The sequence below is a fragment of the Leucoraja erinacea genome, chromosome 10 (genome assembly GCF_028641065.1).
Source record: "Leucoraja erinacea ecotype New England chromosome 10, Leri_hhj_1, whole genome shotgun sequence".
NCBI classification, from domain to species: domain Eukaryota; kingdom Metazoa; phylum Chordata; class Chondrichthyes; order Rajiformes; family Rajidae; genus Leucoraja; species Leucoraja erinaceus.
The window spans coordinates 14,679,039-14,701,568 of record NC_073386.1 but is presented as its reverse complement, the minus strand read 5'-3'; positions in this window follow the sequence as shown (position 1 = coordinate 14,701,568).

The following is a 22,530-nucleotide window of genomic DNA, read 5'->3' as shown; positions in this document are numbered from 1 at the left end:
GGTGGTGAAGTGGATGAAGTCAGTCAGTTGTGTGTAGGTGCAGGAGGTGGCCCCAAAGCAGTTGTGGGTGAGTGGAATGGACTGCCAGAGGGGATGGAGGAGGCAGATATAATTATGGCATTTAAGACTCTTTCAGCTACGCAGATAGATATGCAAGGAATGGAGCGGTGTGGATGGCGTGCAGACAAAGGAGGCATTATGTCTGGCACGGGCATAATGTGCCAAAGGGCCTGTCATCTGCTGCATTGTTCGATATTCTATGTAAGGAACAATAGGGAAGTTGTGGATTGCCTGCAAGACAGGTGTAATTAAATGCAAAAAGAGATGACTGTGCAAGGCAAAATAAGGTGTTAATGGAACCAGTAAAGGACGAGGAAGATAAGAACAATTCCTTGAGTTAATGTTCCTCTGCTCAGTCTGCAAACACGTCCCAAAGCTTACATGCACGTCGCATTAATTGTTCAATTTAATTATCAGTTTAATTATTCAAAAGACAGAAACACAGAAGTGCAGACCAGTTAACTTAACATCTGTCACTTGAGGAATTTTAGAAACATTTCCCAAAGATGTTGCAACAAGACATTTTGAAAATTTTATGGGAATCGGGCAGAGTTAAAATGATGCTATGAAGGAGAAACAGTGTTTGACCAATTTACTGGAGTCCTTTGAATTAGTAATATGCAGTGGATAAGGGGGAATCTGATGTATGCATTTCTGCAGAAGAATACCAGAAGGCATTTGATAAGGTGCCACATCCAAATTGTTGTGGAAAATGAAAATTAACAGTGTAGGAGGTATAATTGACGCTGGAGAGAATATTGGCTGGTTAAAAGGAAACAGTGAGTAGGCACAATGAGCCTTTTTCTGGTTGGCAAGATGTAATAGTTGGTGTGCCCCAGGGATCAATGCTGGGGTCTCAGCTTTTTACCATTTATATAAATGATGTGGATGAAGGCATTGTAATTAAGTTTGCAAGAAGTGCGAATGGCACAAAGATTGGTAAGAAAGTATTCAACAAATGACGTAAGGAGCCTACCAATACATTTCCCCATGGCTATCTGGACTACACTCCTTCCCACCCTGCTTCCTGTAAGGACTCTATCCCCTACTCCCAATTCCTCCATCTAATGCCGCATCTGCACCCAGGATGAGGTGTTCCAAACCAGGGCATCGGAGATGTCCTCATTCTTTAGGGAACAGGGGTTCCCCTCTTCTACTATAGATGAGGCTTCTCACCAGGGTCTCTTCTATATCCCATAGCTCTGCTCTCCCCGTCCCCCCACTCATAACAAGGACAGAGTCCCACTTGTCATCATCTTCCTCATCCTCACCAGCCGTCACATACAACAGATAAACCTCCAACGGGATCCCACCGCTGGCCACATCTTCCCATCTCTTCCCCTGTTGGCCTTCTGCAGAGACCTCCCCCTCCGTAACTCCTAGGTCAAATCATCCCTTCCCACCCAAACCACCCCGTCCCCTGGTACTTTCACTTGCAACCGCAGGAAATGCTACACTTGTCGCTTTACCTCCCCTCTTGACTCCATCCAAGGACCCAAGCAGTCTTTCCAGGTGAGGCAGAGGTTCACCTTCGACTCCTCAAACCCCATCTATTGCATCCGCTGCTCCAGGTGTCAGCTGGTCCGCATCGGTGAGACCAAACGTAGGCTTGCCGATCGCTTGGTTCGCAATAACCAACCTGATCTCACTATGGCCCAGCACTTCAACTCCCCCTCCCATTCCGAATTTGACCTTTCTGTCCTGGGCCTCCTCCATGGCCAGAGTGAGGACCACCGCAAATTGGAGGAGCAGCACCTCATATTTCGCTTGGGCAGTTTACACCCCAGTGGTATGAACATTGACTTCTCCAATTTCAGGTAGTCCTTGCTTTCTCCCTCCTTCCCCTCCCCTTCCCAGCTCTCCCACAGCCTACTGTCTCTGCCTCTTCCTTTCTTCTTCCCACCTCCCCACCTCCACATCAGTCTGAAGAAGGGCCTCGACCTGAAACGTCACCTATTCCTTCGCTCCATAGATGCTGCCTGATCCACTGAGTTTCTCCAACATTTTAGTCTACCTACCAATAGATAATTTACTATTTCACTTGTTAGTTCCACTCGTTATCATCAGTCCAAGGATCTCCGTTGAGGTTGATTGTAGGTCAGGGCCGCTCTCTAGTTGGTGATAGGATAGTTCAGTTGCCTGATAACAGCTGGGAAGAAACAGTCCTTGAAACTGGAGGTATGCATTTTCACACTTCTGTATCTCCTGCCCCACTAGTGAGGAGATAAGCTTGCATGGGATAATGGTATTCAAGGCAGATCTGTATATGAATAGAAGTCTGATGCAGGTGTCTCTCTTATTCAGGTGTTCCTGGGTTGAGCCAGGGCAATGGCATCAGCCGTGGACCTGTTGTGGTGGCAGGTGAACTTCAGGGGGTCAAGGTTGCTTGGTAGATTGAATTTAATGTGTTCCACAACTACCCTCTCAAAGTTCATGTTCATAAATCATAGGAGCAGAGATATGCCTTTTGACCCATCGAGCCTTCACCCCTATTTAATACTTTAACCCAATCATTCCAGGGATCATTCACCTAAACCTCCTCTGGACTCTCTCAATAGACAATAGACAATAGGTGCAGGAGTAAGCCATTCAGCACTTCGAGCCAATGTGATCAAGGCTGATCATCACCAATTAGTACCCTATTCCTGCCTTCTCCCCATATCACCTGACTCTGCTATCTTTAAGAGCCCTATCTAGCTCCCTCTTGAAAGTATCCAGAGAACCGGCCTCCACCACCCTCTGAGGCAGAGAATTCCACACTCACAACTCTCTGTGTGAAAAAGTGTTTCCTCACCTCCGTTCTAAATGGCTTATCCCTTATTCTTAAACTGTGGCCCCTGGTTCTGGACTCCCCCAATATTGGACACATGTTTTGTGCTTCTAGCATGTCCAAACCCTTAATAATCATATATGTTTCAATAAGATATCCTCTCATCCTTCTAAACTCCAGAGTATACAAGCCCAGCCACTCCATTCTTTCAGCATATGACAGTCCCGCCATCCCGGGAATTAACCTTGTAAACCTACGCTGCACTTATTCTCCAATACCAACACGTCCTTCCTCAGATATGGGGCCCAAAACTGCTCACAATACTCTAAATGCAGTCTGACCAGTGCCTTATAAAACCTTTGGATCCCATTCCTGTTTTATACACTAGTCCTCTTGAAATAAATGCTCTAAGCTCTTCATGATGGGGGATGTCAAGGCCACTGGATGGTAGTCGTTAAGGCACAAGATCTTGTTTTTCTTTGGCATTGGGATTACATTGGAAGCAGTTCAGAAAAGATTTAATGGACTGATACCTGGAATGGGCAGATTTTCTCGGGTTGAAAAGCTGGATAGGATCGACTTGAATCCACTGGAGTTTAGGAGAATAAAAGGTGATGTGATTGACAAGATCTTGAGGTAGAAGTGGAGAAGAGATTTCCTGTTATGGAACCTGGAACAAATGTTCTCAAATTTAAAAATAAAGGTATATCTATGTAAAACAAGGTTGAGAGTATTTTTGTCTCAGAGGGTCAAGAGTTTCTTCCTCAAAGGACTGTGGAAAGATAAATATTTTAAGATGCAGATTTAAATAGATTTTTGATTAGACGCGACATCACAATCAGATCAGCCATGGATGGTAAAACTCCTAGAGGGTCTGAGTGGCCTATTCTTGATCCTAATTCGCTTGTTCCCATGTGTGTTTGCATGTTGACGTCCTATTCCTACTTCCTTACATTGTGCTTCGTTTTAAAGTTTTGAAATTTCACTGCATAAAAGGTGGCAAATTCAATATTTTCTTCTTTAAACTGATCTCTATTGCTCCTAATGAGCTCAGAGAAAGCACAGATGGAACAAGAACTGCTGATGGCGAAATATACTTAACGAGTAGAAAGCATGAGACATTCCGGTGAAGACATCAGTTGAAAGTCATTCAAAGGTTGTATAGTAAGTGAAACAAGTATTGAGATTTAATTCAAATGCATGATGAAATTTGTTGAGAAGTCAGACTGCATATACTATGAAACTTGAAATTTGAGCAGCGAACAAACTTTTCCTTTTAGTTTTATAAGTTTGCTTTTGTTGACAAAGGTAAGACGTGTGCATTAGATTGGGTATTGTGGTCTGATTCAGTTTGGTGAAACGTGAACCATCTCCTATTATCCTGCCTACGATAGATTAAAATAAATACATTTTTCCATAATATGAAAGTTTTATCATTGTTCGTTATAAAATGTGATATGCCCTCTGAAATTGTTCAGGGAAAACTCAGTTTTGAGAGTAGTTTGGAGACGGATGTTGCAAGCTGGAAAAGTCTCAGTAATAAGAAAACGTAGCACCTGAAGATCAAATGAATCAAAAGTCCTTTTACTGGGAGGCAGCTGTGCAACATGATAAAAATAACTAAGCAATTCCAGTATCCTTATCAATAGTCTCTAAAGTTGTTCCACGGAAGAAAGCTCAAAGTTGAATAAATCTTTTTGAGGAAACCTTTGACAGTAATTAAAGCTGGTTCAGAAATGATTTCTTGCAGGAGTAATTTTGAGGGTCCTTCTCTCAGTATGGTTCTTGTAAAGGAGAGGCAGTTTTGGAATGAGTTTATACCATTAAAGCCTTATCATGTTATACAATATGATCCAAGATGGCGCCCAACTTCCATGATGAGCTCTTTGTGTGCTAATCACGGAAGTGGATCTGCAATCACTCCACTCTTTTAAATCTCTACACTGTGGATGGCTCATTTGTAATCATGTATTGTCTTTCTGTTGACTGGTTAGCACGCAACAAAAGCATTTCACTGTATCTCGGTACACATGACAATAAACTAAACTCAAACTCAAACAGTGGAATACACCATTGTTCTAATCTTGCGGAACTCTCACCCAAGCTGCTGATCTCTCTGCATTGTTCACAAAATAGCATTTTTCAAAATATTCCATTAAAACAAAAGTCTGGCATTCATGTTGCACGCTTCAAGATCTCGGGGTGTCTCAGATAACTATACCGATTATTAAGCACTTTTGAAGAAGGTTTGCTGAAATAATGCAAGATGAGTGGTTTATTTTTGCATGAGTTCTCCCAAAAAAACACAGTGGTGTTGAAGATACTTGTTCCAGTTACTGGTGATGTTAAAGAACTCTGGTATTTCATTGAAATATTCCCATGAGACCTTTTGCAGAGAGCTGAGAAGACAGATGAGGCATGGCTTGGGTCTCCTCCAAAATATCACACCATTGACAGTGCAGCATAACCCTCTGGATGTTTGATGGGATTTTTCACTGAGGGTTCTGTAATAGGAATAGAATTCCCAAACTCATGACTCAGAGACAAGTGTTGGTTTTCACTGAACCACTATTGTATTAATATGTACACAGTGAATTTGTAGATCCCTGGGTATGATTTATTTTTTAATTCCAAAATTAAACTTTATTCGGGAATAAAAAATATAAACAAGACATATGCAAAACAAAACATCCTGAGGAAGATGGAATTTGGTAGCACAATTGTTTTCATTCACATCATGTCAATGGAGGTGGACACAAAGTGCTGGAGTAACTCAGCTGGTCAGGCAGTATCTCTGGAGAAAAAGGATGGGTGATGTTTTGGGTCGGGACCTTTCTTCATACTGAAAGTAGAGGGGATAGAACTGCAAGTAAGAAAAGGTGAGAACAAAGCAGTACCAGCAACAGATGACCAAGGAAGTTGTGGAGCCTATAATGGCCCATTGTTGGTTGGGGGAGAGGGGATATCAAAGGGATACAAGGATGTGAACACTAAAACTATTAGGATGACTAGGGTATGGTAGGGAGGTAGGGAGGGAATGAATGCAAGGTTTACTTGAAATTAGAGAATTCAACGTTGATACGTTGTAAGCTGCTCAAAATATGCGATGCTGTTCCTCCAATTTGTCTGTGGCCTCACTCTGCCGGTGTATGAGGCCCAAGATGGCAAGGTCGGTAAGGGAATGGGAAGGGCAGTTAAAATGTTTGACAACCAGGAGATCTTGTCGGGTGATGTTCCTTGGATACATTGTTGGAGAAAAGAAAGATACTGTTTCAAAGTATCAGTACAGATCTTACTTATGGTAGTAAATTCTATGATTTACTGGAGAGTTTTCAGTGACAGAACACATATCATCTGCGAAGATCAATTCATGGCCCGTACCATTTCTTGTTCATTACTTTTAATGGAAGGAATATTGAATGGGCCAGAAAATAGGCCTAACACCTATGCCTGAAACCCAATTTGCAACATTACTGCAGAAACATTATTCAGATATAGTGCAGTGGAACAAAGAAATGGCACTGTTAGATAACTCAAATGTACTTTATGGAAATGCTAGCATATAACCAAATGAATTTAACGGCAATATTTCATTCAGCAAGCAGTGGACGGGTTGTGTGCTGACTGCATGGTATGGGTTCAATTATGGCCTGAAGAGAAGGTACATATACATCAATTTTACCAGTATGTCACTACAATGATCAAATGCTATAGTGATAACGATTTAACCAAATGTGATAGAATTTCAAAAACATTTCCAAAATATATATTTTTTCATGTTTTGAATGTTCGGAAAATGTAAATTATGTCCTGTGATATTTAACTTTATTCTAAATTCACAATGAATTATTAGCATAAAGCTCCGCTAAATAATCTCCAACATATTTCCAATGGTGATAACATATTTTCTAAAATGTAAACAGATTTAAGATCATATTATTTTAATTTACTGAAGTTGGGGAAAAACAACCAAAGTCATGAATTAGATTATATAAAATGCTATTTGTCTTTAAAATTGGAACTATTAATAATTGGAATATAACAGAAGCACTTATTCAACAGCCCCCTTGGAGCTAATATGTCAAGAGGAAAAAAAAGGTTCCTTTGTATTTTCTATTTCTCTTTGCAACAAGCCAAAGTATTTTCCTCCTTTAAGTAATTTTTATTAAATGATTCAGCTGTAATGATTTTCCTAATTAATTCCCAGCGTACTATCTCAAGGATTTTAACAATTAACTCCCCATATATTTTCGAACTATTTAGAAGCACATTAGCACTGCAAACAATCCGTCTGATTTGTTCCCAAGGAGTGTGGAGATGCAGTGAAACCTTGTGGGATGTTATTTGATTGAATAGCAGCGGAGTCTTGACCTCCAGTTGTTTTCATCCCTCCTGCCTTTAAAGCTTGCAGGGTAACTGGTGTGCGATGGTGATCCATGTTAAAACAATCCACACATACATACTTTATACTCCAGAATAAAAAGTTTGACACCTGGAATGTTGAATAATTTACAAGAATGATCCCAGGAATGAGTAGGGTTAACCTATGATGAGTAGGTTAACATGTACTCGCTGGAGTTTAGAAGAATGAGGAGGGGACCTCATTGAAACATACAGGATAGTGAAAGAAGTCTGAGGAAGAGTTTCGACCGGAAACGTCACCCATTCCTACTCTCCAGAGATGCTGCCTGTCCCGCTGATTCACCATGGCTTTTTGTGTCTATCTTCAGGATAGTGAATGGCTTGGATAGAGTGGATGTGGAGAGGATGTTTCCTCTAGTGTGAGAGTCTAGGACAGGGGTAGGAAACCATTTCATTTTGGAATGCCGCATTGTTAGCTGTAATGTAATAAGGCCGCATCCAAGGTACTTCAAACAGATATGCTTCAAAATGAACATTATTTTGTTAAAATAGCCCTCATGACTTGTTAATGTTTTAATTGTGGCAGTCAGTCAAGGAGGATTATTTAATTGAATCTTCTTTTACTCTTTGGTATTTAAAAATTTAAGATTAAAATAAAAATAATAAAAGACGAACAAAAACATATTAATGCCTGTCCCGATGAGTTACTCCAGCATTTTGTGTCTTTGTATCCAGAGATGCTGCCTGTCCCGATGAGTTACTCCAGCATTTTGTGTCTATCTTCAGTTTAAACCAGCATCTAATGAAAACAGGTATGCCCACTTGGGAACTGTCCAGGGAGACGATGTCTCCAGTCCGAGCAGCGAACACGTCAGTGCTCCAATCCTAGAGATGGGATTCGACCGGCGAGACCGACATCGGGCAGAGCCCTAGTGGTGGGTGACTCCATTGTCCGATGAGCGGACAGAAGATCTGTGGCAGCAGACGAGATGCGAGGATGATCTGTTGCCTGGGTTCAGGATGTCATGAGCTGAATTCAGAACATCCTCGAGAGAGAAGGTGAACAGCCGGCAGTAGTTGTGCATGTGGGCACAAACGACATCGGGAAGAAGAGGAAGGAGGTTTGCCAACATGAGTTCAGAGAGTTGGGAAGAAGACTGAAATGCCGGACTTCGAGGGTGGTTATCTCTGGATTGCTTCCAGTACCTCGTGCTAGTGAAGACAGGAACAGGGAGATAGGGGATCTGAATGTGTGGCTGAGGGGCTGGAGCAGGGAGCAAGGATTTAGATTTATAGACCACTGGGATCTCTTCTGGAGTAGCGGTGACCTGTACAAAAGGGACGGGTTACATCTTAGCTGGAGGGGGACCAACATTCTGGCAGGCAGGTTTGCTAGGGCTACACGTGTGGGTTTAAACTAAATAGTGGGGGGGGAGGGATTGACAAATTGGGAGTATAAAGATGGAGTTGAAGGGGAAGTGACTACAGGAAAAATTACAAAAGATTCTCAAATGAATGGGAAGGAAAGCTCGAGAAGGGACAACAGAGTAAGTTCAGGGCCAATTGCGAGCGGTGAGAGGGGGGAAGTGAATATGGAGGTCAAAGTACTGGATATGAATGCGTGGAGTATAAAGAATAAAGTGGACAAGCTTGAGGCTTAGTTAGAAACTGGCAAGTATGATGCTGTGGGAATTACTGAGACATGGCTGCAAGAGGGCCAGGGCTGGGAACTGAATATCCAAGGGTATACCTCCTATCGAAAAGCCAGACAGGTGGGCAGAGGGGGTGGGGTTGCTCTGTTGGTGAGGAATGAAATTCAAGCCCTTGCAAGGGGTGACATTGAAACAGGAGATGTGGTGTCAGTATGGATAGAACTAAGGAATTGTAAGGGTAAAAAGACCCTAATGGGACTAATCTACAGGCCCCCAAACAGTAGCCTGGACATAGGGCGCAAGTGGAATCATTTGAAATTGGCATGTAGCAAAAGTAATGCTATGGTTGTTATGGGAAATTTCAAAATGCAGGTAGACTTTGAAAATCAGGTCGGTACTGGACTCCAAGAAAGGGACTTTGTAGAGTGCCTTCGTGATGGATTATTTTCTTAGAACAGCTTGTATTGGAGCCTACCAGGTAGAAGTCAATTCTGGATTTAGCGTTATGTAATGAACCGGATTTGATAAAGGACCCATTAGGAGGAGGTAGTGACCATAACATGGTTAGGTTTAATCTACAATTGGAGAGGGAGAAGAGTAGTTCGGAGGTGTCAGTGTTACAGTCGAATAAAGGGGACTATGGGGCCATGAGGGAGGAGCTGGCCAAAGTTGACTGGATAGATACATTAGCAGGGATGACAGTGGAACAAAAATGGCAGGTATTTCTAGGAATAATACAGAAGATGCAGGATCAGTTCATTTCTAGGAGGAAGAAAGATTCCAAGGGGAGCAAAGGGGTGACCATGGCTGACAAGGGATGTCAGGGACAGTATAAAAATGAAAGCAAAGAGTTACAACGTAACAAAGATGAGCAGGAAGCAAGAGGATTGGGTAATGTTTAAAGAACAACAGAAGATAACTAAAAAGACAATAGTTATTCTCCTGCTGAGAAAAGATGAGGTATGAAGGTAAGCTAGCCAAGAATATAAAGCAGGATAGTAAAAGCTTCTTTATGTATGTGAAGAGGAAAAAAATAGTTAAGACCAAAGTTGGACCCTTGAAGACTGAAAAAGGTGAATTTATTATGGGGAACAAGGAAATGGCAGATGAGTAGATGGATCCGTCTTCACTAAGGAGGACACAAACAAACTTCCTGATATAGTAGTGGCCCGAGGATCTGGGGTGACGGAGGAACTGAAGGAAATCCACATTGGGCAGGAAATGGTGTTGGATAGACTGATCGGACTAAAGCTGATAAATCCCCAGGGCCTGATGGTCAGCATCCCAGGGTACTTAAAGAAGTGGCTGTAGAAATCGTGGATGCATTGGTGATAATTTTCCAATGTTCTATAGACTCAGGATCAGTTCCTGTGGATTGGAAGGTAGCTAATGTTATCCCACATTTTAAGAAAGGAAGGAGAGAGAAAACAGGGAATTATAGACCAGTTAGCCTGACATCGGTGGTGGGGAAGATGCTGGAGTCAATTATAAAAGATGAGATAGCCGAACATTTGGATAGCAGTAACAGGATTGGTCCGAATCAGCATGGATTTACGAAGGGGAAATCATGCTTGACTGATCTTCTGGAATTTTTTGAAGATGTAACTAGGAAAATGGACAAGGGAGAGCCAGTGGATGTAGTGTACCTGGACTTTCAGAAAGCATTTGATAAGGTCCCACATAGGAGATTAGTGGGCAAAATTAGGGCACATGGTATTGGGGGTAGAGTGCTGACATGGATAGAGAAGTGGTTGGCAGACAGGAAACAAAGAGTAGGGATTAACGGGTCCCTTTCAGAATGGCAGGCAGTGACTAGTGGGGTACTGCAAGACTCAGTGCGGGTACCGCAGCTATTTACAATATACCTCAATGATTTGGATGAAGGGATTCAGTAACATTAGCAAATTTGCAGATGACATAAAGCTGGGTGGCAGTGTGAACTGTGAGGAGGACGCTATGAGAATGCAGGGTAACATAGGCAGATGCATGTCAGATGATGTTTAATGCGGATTAATGTGAGGTTATCCACTTTGGTAGCAAAAACAGGAAGGCAGATTACTATCTAAATGGCGTCAAGTTGGGAAAAGGGGAAATACAACAGGATCTGGGGGTACTTGTACATCAGTCTATGAAAATAAGCATGCAGGGTACAGCAGGCAGTGAAGAAAGCGAATGGCATGTTGGCCTTTATAACAAGAGGAATCAAATATAGGTGCAAAGAGGTCCTTCTACAGTTGTACAGAGCCCTAGTGAGACCACACCTGGAGTATTGTGTGCTGTTTTGGTCCCCTAATTTGAGGAAGGACATACTTGCTATTGAGGGAATACAGCGTAGGTTTATAAGGTTAATTCCCGGGATGGCGGGACTGTCATATACTGAGAGAATGGAGCAGCTGTGCTTGTACACTCTGGAGTTTAGAAGGATGAGAGGCTATCTCATTGAAACATATAGGATTGTTAAGGGTTTGGACACGCTAGAGGCAGGAAACATGTCACCGGTGTTGGGAGAGTCCAGAACCAGGGGCCACAGTTTAAGAATAAGGAGTAAGCCATTTGGAACGGAGACGAGGAAACACTTTTTCTCACAGAGAGTGGTGAGTCTGTGGAATTCTCTGCCTCAAAGGGCGGTGGAGATGGGTTCTCTGGAAGCTTTCAAGAGAGAGCTAGATAGGGCTCTTAAAAATAGCGGAGTCAGGGGATATGAGGAGAATTGGGGATGATCAGCCATGATCACATTGAATGGCGGTGCTGTCTCGAAGGGCCAAATGGTCTACTCCTGCACCTATTGTCTATTATCTACAGTGCCTTCCTACAATATGGATGATGGTATGTCCTCGCCAGAGACGTTGGTATTAGCATACATGGGTGGATGTGTTTGTAGCAGAACACGAGATCTGCAAAATAATGTACGGCTTGGCTAGGAGCAACACTATGCGTTGGCTAAGAGAATCGGTCCAAACGATTTTAAACATTCGTGCACAGTAGAAGAACTACTTCAATGTAATTTAATTTGAAATTAAAAAGTAATTTCTCAATGTTTTGCTACATTTAACTTCAACAGCAGAATCTATTCCAAGATATCTTCAATTTCCTTTGAAGATTTTCAATGCCATTAATCATTTGATAATAAACTGTTGCGATTTACAGTTGCTGATTTGAAGTCATTAGAAAAACTATATAATATCTACATCATTGGGTCTGCTGAGTTTGATTTAAATTGTAGATATATATATATTACTTGTTCCTATTAATTGTTAGATTTCAAAGCATAAAGAATTGAAAGACATTTAAAATTGTACTTTCCCATCGGTAGTAATCATCGGTCTCAAATATCATAGAAGGAGGCCATTCTGCCCACTGTGCTTATACTACCTATACAGTAATTTTATTATTGTCAAATTTTGTCGCATAGAAGTAAGTTAATTATGAGCTCAAGCTTTCAAATGACTATTTTGCAATTACTTTTTATTCTGCTTAATTTAAACTTATGCTTAACAAAACTTAAAACCATCTCAGAAATAATTTCAATGTCATCGAAAATTACTAGCTGCTGCTGCAACTCGGCAGGTCAGGCAGCATCTGGGGAGGGAGATGGACAGATGATGTTTTGTATCAGAACCCTCCTTCAGACTTTCCTTTTCCCTCGACAGATGATGCCTAGACCGCTGAGTTCCTCCAGCAGTTTGTGTTCTGTTGCTCAAGATTCCAGCATCTGCAGTCTCTCGTATGCAGTTTCCATTGGAAATTACATGTAAGGTAGACTGGTCCTTGTGGCCAGATGCAACTGGGACGGCAAAAGGGAGGCACAGTGGCACTGCGGTAGAATTACTGCCTTTCAGCAACCAGAGACATGGTTTCGATCCTGGCTACGGGTGCTTGTCTGTACGGAGTTTGTACGATCTCCACGTGACCTGTGTGGGTTTTCTCCGAGAACTTCGGTTTCCTTCCATACTCCAAAGAAGTACAGGTTTATCGGTTAATTGATTTGGTATAAATGTAGAAATTGTCCCTAGTGTAGGCTGATGTTAATGTACGGGGATCGCTGGTCGGTGTGGACTCAGCTGGCCGAAGGGCCTGTTTCCTCACTGCATTTCTAAACTAAACTAAAAAATGGCGCCTCTTGCATATGGACTCAGTTGGCTGTTCTGTACATTACCATATAACCATGTAACCATATAACAATTACAGCACGGAAACAGGCCATCTCGGCCCTTCTAGTCCGTGCCGAACACGTATTCCCCCCTAGTCCCATCTACCTGCACTCAGACCATAACCCTCCATTCCTTTCCCGTCCATATAACTATCCAATTTATTTTTAAATGATAAAATCGAACCTGCCTCCACCACCTCCACTGGAAGCTCATTCCACACAGCTACCACTCTCTGAGTAAAGAAGTTCCCCCTCATGTTACCCCTAAACGTCTGTCCCTTAATTCTCAAGTCATGTCCTCTTGTTTGAATCTTCCCTACTATCAGTGGGAAAAGCTTATCCACGTCAACTCTGTCTATCCCTCTCATCATTTTAAAGACCTCTATCAAGTCCCCCCTTAACCTTTTGCGCTCCAAAGAATAAAGACCTAACTTGTTCAACCTTTCTCTGTAACTTAGTTGCTGTTGCTAGACGCTAGTAAAGCTACAAGTATAGCATTTCCTGCGGTTCAAAGAGGATGTACCAGGAGAGGGGGTGGTTTGGGTGGGAAGGGACAAATTGACCAGGGAGTTACGGAGGGAGCAGTCTCTGCAGAAAGCAGACATTCTGTACTAACTGGGGTTATTGTGCTTATGTACGAGGATAGCCTTGCTGAGCTGAAGGCAGGAAATGTATTTCAATGTACCTGGTACACATGACAATAAAGCATGTATTGAACCATTGAGGCTGAGAACCAATTGAAAGCTGGAGGGAGATAAAAATGCTGGAGAAACTCATTGGGTGAGGCAGCATCTATGGAGCGAAGGAAATAGGCAACGTTTCAGGTCGAGACCCTTCTTCAGACTGATGTGAGGGTGGGCGTGGTGGGAAGAAGAAAGGAAGATGCGGAGACAGTGGGCTGAGGGAGAGCTGGGAAGAGGAGGAGAAAGCCGGGACTATCTGAAATTGGAGAAGTCAATGTTCATGCCGCCGGGATGTAAACTGCCCAAGCGAAATATGAGGTGTTGCTCCTCCAATTTACCGTGGGCTTCACTCTGGCCACGGAGGAGGCCCAGGACAGAAAGGTTGGATTCGGAATAGAAACATAGAAATTAGGTGCAGGAGTAGGCCATTCGGCCCTTCGAGCCTGCACCGCCATTCAATATGATCATGGGGGGGGGGGGAGTTGAAGTGCTGAGCCACCAGGAGATCAGGTTGGTTATTGCGAACCGAGCGGAGGTGTTGGGCGAAATGATCGCCAAGCCTATGCATCGTCTCACCAATGTACAGCAGCTGACACCTAGAGCAGCGGATTCAATAAATGAAGGTTGGAGGAGATGAAGGTGAACCTCTGCCGCACCTGGAAAGACTGCTTGGGTCCTTGAATGGAGTAAAGCGACAAGTATAGCATTTCCTGCGGTTGCAAGGGGAAGTACAAGGAGAGGGGATGGTTTGGGTGGGAAGGGACGAATTGACCAGGGAGTTACGGAGGGAACGGTCTCTGCGGAAAACAGACAGGGGAGGAGATGGGACGATGTGGACAGTGGTGGGATCCCGTTTGAGGTGGTGAAAATGTCGGAGGATTATCTGTGGTATGAGACGGCTGGTAGGGTGGAAAATGAGAACAAGAGGTACTCTGCCCTTGTTACGAGTGGGGGGAGGGAGTGAGAGCAGAGTTATGGGATATAGAAGAGACCCTGGTGAGAGCCTCATCTATAGTAGAAGAAGGGAACCCTCATTCCCTGAAGAATGAGGACATCTCCGATGACCTGGTTTGGAAAACCTCATCCTGGTGCAGATGTGGCGTAGATGGAGGAATTGGGAGTAGGGGATGGAGTCCTTACAAGAAGCAGGGTGGGAAGAAGTATAGTCCAGATAGCCATGGGAGTCAGTGGGTTTGTAGATGATGTCGGTCAGTAGTCTATCACCTGCAATGGAGATGGTGAGGTCGAGAAATGGCAGGAAAATGTCAGAAATGGTCCAGATGTAAATGGTCAAATTCACCTGGACCATTTCCGACATTTCTTAAATAGAAAGCTGGCTTTTTGTTTTAAAGGTGAAAGACGGAAAGATGTTGTTTCTCAAGGTGACCTGGGTGTCTTTGTACAAAAAAAAAAAATCACAGACAGTATGCAGGCTTGGCAAGCAATTTGGAAAGCAGATAATATGTTGGGCTTTATGCCTTGAGCATTTGAGGACTAGTGTCTAGTTATTTTGCTCTAATTATATTGGGCAGTGATGAGACTGCATTTAGAAATGTTATGTAGATATTGTGTTTCCTTCCCTGAAGGATATTTGTGCGACAAAGGAAGTCTGAAGAAGGGACTCGACCCGAAACGTCACCCATTCCTCGTCAGAGAAGCTGCCTGTCCCGCTGAGTTACTCCAGCATTTTGTGTCTATCATCGGTTTAAGCCAGCATCTGCAGTTCCTCCCCACGCAAGTACAATTGAAGGTTCATCGGAAAAATTTCTGGGATGGCAAGCTTGTCATACGAGGAGGGATTAAACAGAGAAGAATTTAGAAGAATGAGAGAGCATTTTATTAAAACGTACATATGTCTTACAGGGCTTGACAGTGAATACTTTGGTTAGTGTATCTGGAACCAAGTGTCAGTCTCAGAATAAATGGAAATCAAATCAGGAATGAGATGAAAAGATAGACACAAAAAAACTGGAGTAACTCAGCGGGCCAGGCACCATCTCTGGAGAAAAGACTCTAAAGACTTCTTCAGTCTGAAGAAGGATCTCGACCTGAGCCATCATCCATTCCTTTTCGCTAAAGTCTGACCTGCTGAGTTACTCCAGCTTTTTGTGTCTATCTCCAGTTTAAACCAGCATCTGCAGCTCCTACACTAGATGAGAAGAAATATCTTCGCCCGGAGGTTAGTGAACATTTGGAAATCTCTTCTGCTGCAGGTTATGGAAGCTCAGTCTTTGAATGTATCCAAGAAAAAGATCAATAGATTTTTAAATAAGGGAATAAAAGAACATGCGGCAAGTGAGCTAGGGTAAAAGATCAGCTTTGAGGTAAATGAATGCCAGATTTATGGGCCAAATAGAATACGACGGCTTCTATATTGAATGGTCTTGCTTATGTCAGAAAGAATGAATTACAGAAACATGTGAGTATTTGTAGTGTTTATCCCTTTTTGTGAGTCCATTAAGTAGAATGTTGTTGATTGCACAACTGACTAAATTAACCTCATTATTTTTATTCCATGACTTGCAGCTGATTGGAAAATGTCTAAAGAGTTTTAAAAGTGTTATCGCAAGTGTAGTGATTATCTAGCCTTCATCACCCAATTATAAGTTCTAAGCTTCATAGAAATGACTGCAGATAAATTGTGCCATCGCATATGAAAATGCCCAATTTAGTTTAGTTTAGAGATACAGCGCGGAAACAGGCAATTCGATCCACCGGGTCCGCGCCAACCAGTGATCCCTGCATATTAACACTATCTTACATACACCAGGGACCTTTTTTACATTTACCAAGCCAATGAACCTACATACCTGTACATCTTTGGAAGAAACCAAAGATCTTGGAAGAAACCCACGCAGGTCATAGGGAGAACGTACAAACTCCGTACAGACAGCACCCACAGTCGGGGTCGAACCCGGGTCTCTGACGCTGCATTTGCTGTAAGGCAGCAACTCTACTATAACAAACCATATAACCATATTATAACAATTACAGCACGGAAACAGGCCATCTCGGCCCTACAAGTCCGTGCCGAACAACTTTTTTTTCCCTTAGTCGCACCTGCCTGCACTCATACCATAACCCTCCATTCCCTTCTCATCCATATGCCTATCCAATTTATTTTTAAATGATACCAACAAACCTGCCTCCACCACTTCCACTGGAAGCTCATTCCACACCGCTACCACTCTCTGAGTGAAGAAGTTCCCCCTCACTGCTGTGCCGATTCTAATCTAACATTTTTTATTTAAAAACATTTTAATGTTTAATGCACAGCACTTGCATTCTTATGCACCCAGGCTCATGCATTCCATTTGAACATTTTAATTGAAGGTTTTAATTGGTTGAAAACTTGCTGCAGTTTATTTCCCCAACGTATTAAACAACGAGATCATTAAGTAACACCTCAGTTAATCTATAAATTGTGTCCCCATGCTGTCTTTAGATTCATTTCACAGTCCAGGCAGCAGTAACAAAATCTTTTCTGCAGCACTTAAGGGGTTAATTCAGGCCTTTGTGGCATAGGAATCAATAATATACTCAATTCATTAAAACTTGTCTTACGAAGAAGCTTCAAGCATTAAATATCAGATTGTAGGAAAGTCCAGTTACCATGACAGTCTCGGCAATATGCTTACATTTAATTTCAATATCATATTTTCTGGTGTGGAGTCAGCATAATGGCAATAGTTGTTGCTCATGAAGGTGCCAATTTAACCAATTACTGGGAGACATTTCACTTTAATTTAGTTAGCCTGCCATTCGCCACTATTTTAAACTCTGCAACATCAGTGCAAGTCACAATTTGACCAGGATTTTATTCTCGCTGACAGACTTAAGTCCATGGGTTTTCATCCCTTTCTCAGTTTGACGGAACTTGTTATACGAAATGATATTTAGAATGCAAAATAAGTAATCATGGAGCAATATAAATAATATTTTCCAGCATAATGGTGAACAATAAGGTTATAGGACTGTACTGTTCTATGTTGGTAGTTGTAAGAAGTTTACATGTATGTCTTTTTAAACAAAAAGTAGACCTATTGAACTGCTCTTATACAGTTGACAAACCAGAGATAATGCATTGATTTTGGGGCATAGCGATATGTCTGATTGGAGGCTTTGCTGGTACTTTTTTTTTTGCTAGCACAGCACTTTGACAAATTGTAAAGGTGAGAAATCCAGGTTCTTGTCTCATGGGAAGACTTTTTTGCAGCAACATTTTATACAACGCAACAAGCAGAAAGCACAAAGCAATGGGGTAAAATATTTTCAAATAACTTTCAAAGTTCAGCATACATAACATTCAGAATTTACTAGTCCTTAGCCCTGCAATAGAAATGATTTGGGCTACCAATTGGACTACTTTAGTTTTTAGTTTAGAGATACAGCACAGAAAGATGCCCTTTGGCCCACTGAGTATACGCCAACCAGCGATCCCTGCACACTAGTACTATCCTAAAGACATTAGGACCAAAGTCAATTAACCTACAGTCCTGCATGTCTTTGGAGAGTGGGAAAAAACTGGAGATCCTGGAGAAAACCCATGTGGCCATGGGAAGAATGTACAAACTCCATACAGACAGCACCTGCAGTCAGGATTGAACCCAGGTCTCTGACTCTTTAAGGTGGCAACTTTACCTCTGCGCCACCGTGCCACCCCTACTGTTTAAGAGGGTTTATAAATATCAGGGGTTGTAGGCAACCCTGTGTACAACTATCAAAGGAGGAAGACTGGGCAAATGGAGAATTTGTCATGGAAAAGTGGGTATTACAAATACGAATTGTCCTTTTTGATAGAAGAATCGCGAAAGGGTTAATAGCAGGATTGCAATCATCAGGCAACCTCTCTTCATCAATTTTCATCTTACATTCTCTTCACATGCTCTGTAGCGGTTCAGCAAAAGGATACAATATTATCTATGATATTATTTCAGATTCAAGGCACTGTCTCAGAGACATAGTATTTTTTTCTTCATGTTTCTATGGATACTTGATGAAATTAAATGAGACAATACTCTGGCATACCAGAACATGCTACATCACATACAGTACATATTCTCGACATCAATAAAGAGTTGAACATCCTGAGAAATTGCAGGAAGAACCTAAGGACTTTACACTAGATAGTTTACAGCCTCTGAAGAGCAATTGGAGAAAGCAGAGTTTGGAACATTTGAGCTTGCATTGTTATGGTCTGGTCACCTAGTATAACTGAAAAGGTATTGCTTCGTTGTGTACTTAATATATTTATTTGTTCCGTTGTTGCGTTAATGTATCCGTAAAGTTGAAACAAGGAAGAATTTCATTGTTCCGATCCTGGCACATGTATTAATGAAACATCTTTTAGCCACATTTTTTGCCCTAAACATGATGCCAAGTTAAATTGGTCTCATCTGCCTCTACATGATCCAGATCCCTCTATTTCTTACACTTCCGTGAGCCTATCTAAAAGCCTCTTAAATGCCACTATCACATCTACCTTCAACATCACCTCTGGCAATGTATTCCAGACCCCACCACACTCTGTGCAATAAAAACCGTGTCCTTTCTCCTCTCACCTTGTAGCTAGGCCCTCTAGTGTTGGACATTTCCTCATTGGGAAAAGGTTCTGACCCTCTACCCTAACTAGGCCCCAAATAACACTTCTATCAAGTTTACTCCTCTCAAACTCTTAGCTTTCTTGATTACTTGATAGACTTGCATGTCGGTCATTTGTAAATCGTACAACTCCGAGATCTACAAACATTTAATATTACTCTTTTAATTTATTTTTCCGACCAAAATGGGCAGTTTCGCATTTTCCTACATGACAAAGTGTTCCTCCATTTTACTCTTCCACTACTCGCCTGGTTTCATTTCCAAAGGTGAGGTTGAATTTTGTCATATTTCTAGTAGGAAGGAACTGCAGATGCTGGTTTACACAGAAGATAGACACAAAATGCTGGAGTAACTCAACGGATCAGGCAGCATCTCTGGAAAAAAGAATAGATGATGTTTTGGGTCGAAGAATGGTTTCGACCCGAAACGGCACCATCTATATTTTGTCTCAAAAAACGTTTGTGAACGTACTTAATGAATTCTACCCTGTCTAAGCCCCTTGCTCTAATGCAATCCCACTCTAGATTGGGAAAGTTAAAATCCCCTACTGTTATCAGCCTTATCTTGCACCATCCTGTTATTTGCTTGCATATCTAATCTTTTAATCTATATAACTAAAAGTCGCATCTTGACCACTTCCTGTCTGCGCTGCATATTGATTTTAGAAACAATGGCACCCTATATCGCTATGATTTATGGCCCTTACTCACAGTCCTCCTCTGCTGAGGCAGCCCCGACGATTTTTCCGATCAATGAAAAATAAAAAGTTACGAGTGTTTAAAAAATCTTGAGATCAGCTGATTGGTCCTCTCAATAGACAATAGACAATAGGCGCCCTTCGAGCCAGCACCGCCATTCAATGTGATCATAACTGATTATCCCCAATCAGTACCCCGTTCCTGCCTTCTCCCCATAACCCCTGACTGCTATTTTTAAGAGCCCTATCTAGCTCTCTCTTGAAAGCTTCCAGAGAACCCATCTCCACCGCCCTCTGAGGCAGAGAATTCCACAGACTCGCCACTCTCTCTGAGAAAAAGTGTTTCCTCGACTCCATTATAAATGGCTTACTCCTTATTCTTAAACGGTGGCCCATGGTTCTGGACTCCCCCAACATCGGGAACATGTTTCCTGCCTCTAGCGTGTCCAAACCCTTAACAATCTTATATGTGTCAATGAGATAGCCTCTCATCCTTCTAAACTCCAGTGTGTACAAACCCAGCTGCTCCATTCTCTCAGCATATGACAGTCCCGCCATCTCGGGAATTAACCTTGTAAACCTACGCTGCACTCCCTCAATAACAAGAATGTCCTTCCTCAAATTAGGGGACCAAACTGTACACAATAGTCCAGGTGTGGACTCACTAGGGCTCTGTACAACTGCAGAAGGACCTCTTTGCTCCTATATTCGATTCCTCTTGTTATAAAGGCCAACATGCCATTTGCTTTCTTCACTGCCTGCTGTACCTGCAAGCTTACTTTCATAGACTGTTGTACAAGGACCCCCAGATCCCGTTGTACCCCGTTTCCCAACGTGATACCATTTAGATAGTAATCTGCCTTCCTGTTTTTGCTACCAAAGTGGATAACCTCACATTTATTTGCATTAAACTTCATCTGCCATGCATCTGCCCACTCCCCCAACCTGTCCAAGTTACCCTGCACTCTCATAGCATCCTCCTCCCAGTTCACACTGCCACCCAGCTTTGTGTCATCTGCAAATGTGCTAATATTACTTTGAATCCCTTCACCCAAATTATTGGGTATCTTGCGGTACCCCACTAGTCACTGCCTGCCATTCTGAAAGGGACCCGTTAATCCCTACTCTTTGTTTTCTGTCTGCCAACCACTTCTCTATCCATGTCAGCACTCTACCCCCAATACCATGTGCCCTAATTTTGCCCACTGGTCTCCTGTGTGGGACCTTATCAAATGTTTTCTGAAAGTCCAGGTACACCACATCCACTGGCTCTCCCTTGTCCATTTTCCAAGAGCTGTTTGGCCTGCCCTGTGCTTGAAACTGCAATGGAAATGGAAATGAAATGAAAATGGAATGAGCTATTTGGCCTGCCCTGTGCTTGAAACTGCAATGGAAATGCAATAAAAATGCAATGAGCTGTTTGACCTGCCCTGTGCTTGAAACTGCAATGGAAATGGAAATTAAATGAAAATGCAATTAGCTGTTTGGCTTGCCCTGTGCTTAAAACTGCAATGGAATGGAAATGAAATGAAAATGCAATGAACTGTTTGGCCTGCCATGTGCTTGAAACTACAATGGAAATGGAAATGAAATAAAAATGCAATGAGCTGTTTGGCCTGCCCTGTGCTTGAAACTGCAATGGAAATGGAAATTAAATGAAAATGCAATGAGCTGTTTGGCCTGCCCTGTGCTTGAAACTGCAATGGAAATGGAAATGAAATGAAAATGCAATGAGTTGTTTGGCATGCTCTGTGCTTGAAATTGAAATGGAGATTAAATTAGTTGTTTGGCCTGCCTGAAACCACTAATTTCGGCCCACAAGGCCCCTATCAGCCGAGAAACCAGTCCCTTTTCCCCAAAATGCCCATATTAGCCCAGGAGGAGCATTTTGGCCCAAAAGGCCCATGCCAGACCAGGAAAAGTCCAGAAAAGGTGCCTTTCATTGAGATTTCGCTCAGGTTTTTCTTTTAAAGAGCCCCTTCAGCCCATCAGGCCTGTACTTGCCCAGGAGTAGTCCCTTCAGCCAATCAGTAAGTATTCCCCTGCAAGTAATAAACCTCACCCCAGTATTTTTCTCCCTACCTTCATTGGCTCCCCGTGAGATCCAGGCCAGGATAGACTTTCCCACTTCATTGCTGTGATCTGCAGAAAAAGATGAAAAATGTCTATAATTGATTCTCCACCCTCTCCCCCTTCTCTCTCACAGTCTCTCGCCTGTTTTGGGCATTTTTTCTGGCAGTTTCTGAGCTACCAGCCCTGAGTGACTGAGCTGCCAGCCCACCAGGCTTGAGTGACTGAGCTGCCAGCCCACAAATCCATTCAGCCCACAATGTCCATACTAGCCCTCTGGAAACCAGTCCCTTCGGCCCATAAGCGCACCAGAAAGCCCCCCCCCCCCCCCCCCCACTGGCCACCAATATTGGAATTGGTGGAGTGGTGGAATATTGCGTTGGGGGACCAGCCCTCCCATGTGAACATGGGACCCAACGGGTCTCACTTAGTCTAGTTCCCATTAAATCTATGTGGATTGAAGGTGTAACCTCAGAAAATTCCCT